This window comes from Myxine glutinosa, chromosome 8, assembly GCF_964187855.1.
Source record: "Myxine glutinosa chromosome 8, kmMyxGlut1.1, whole genome shotgun sequence".
Taxonomy (NCBI): domain Eukaryota; kingdom Metazoa; phylum Chordata; class Myxini; order Myxiniformes; family Myxinidae; genus Myxine; species Myxine glutinosa.
The window spans coordinates 35,515,849-35,517,286 of NC_136268.1; positions in this window are offsets into that span (position 1 = coordinate 35,515,849).

Sequence of the window (1,438 nt, forward strand, 5' to 3'; positions counted from 1 at the left end):
AGAGCAACTCTATATCAATTAGCCTCGGCACGCATCGTTCGCTCCCAGATAACAATGTTTTGCTTTCATTAAGTCGCAGGAAATCGCCTCTCAAATTGTTTCTTTTTTCTTCGCTCGATAGTGCAATTGGAATGAGCAGGCTTATTAGTCATTGCTGTTTTTGGGAGTGGGGTGAAGCGACGTGGTGTACGTACACGAAGGTTAACGTCAAACAAAAATAAAGTTTCTACTTTGTCCGTTAAAAACTTCCAAGTAAGTTTAAAAAATTTTTTTGTTCGTGGAGTGAATACGTAAATAACTTCGACAAGGCAGGTGCTGCTTTGCAAACTTTAAAACGTACAACCTGCAGGTAATCAGGTGTAAAACTTCGGGCTTTCAAGACCTCCAGGAGTTGAGCCCAGTTTGCAAAGTCATCACAACGACGTCATCACAAAACCCAGCTGTAGTGGAAAATCCGGTTGAGGATGATCCGGTTATATAATGCAGGCTATTCAATGTCCTGCATTGACGCATTAATGCGCATTCATGACGTACGTTTCACAGGTGAGAACAACGCTGCATGTATGACAACTAGATACCTGGGCTTCATGGGAAACCATTGACGAACCCTTGGTGTACAGAGGACAGAGGTTGTGTTGTAAGCGACACCTGAAAATGTCCCTCTGCTTAGGTTTGAAACATTACAACTTCTTCCAGGAAACGAAAACATCAGAAACCAGAATGGAATTCCACCTGGTGAGCAGTTTATGTTTCGTATCCCACTGATAGGTCAGATCTGGATTCGGACCTGAACCAAAATCGAATCGACTTGTTCTTGTCATCGAACCAACTCATTCACCAAGTTTTGTCATAAATCGTCGACAACTTTTCTTAAATATCATGCTATATATCATTTTGACACTATCTCTGAATGAGAGAAGAATTACTTCAGAAATTTTTTTTTTTTAAATCTGATCCGGATCTTCACCAAAATCGAATCAATTCATCCTTGTCACACTTTTTTTCTTTCTTTTTTGTATACAAGATCGAGGCTCGTGTAAGAGCTAACATCAATCACAAAAACAACAACAAACGGACACACAAAACATACAAAAAAAGGAGCGGGAGACAAGATGGGGAGAGAGAGAGAGAGAAGCACACAAGTACAACAGCAGAGAACAGGGACATCGGGAGATCTGTGGGAGGGAGCCGGCGCGTTGCACATCCAATCTCCCCACCAAATTTCGGCTGAATCCATCCACAACCTTTTGAGATATCGTGCTCACGCAAAGAAACAGACAGACAGACAGGGGTGAAAACATAAGGTGGTGGGGGCTACCCTGTGTTGCCCAGGGCTGTTCTAATCTTGTTGGGAGTTTGAAAAAATCCAATTTTATTTTTTGGTACACCGCTCTTTTCCTGTTCCATCTACAGGCACTGCATGACGTCATCGCCGGGC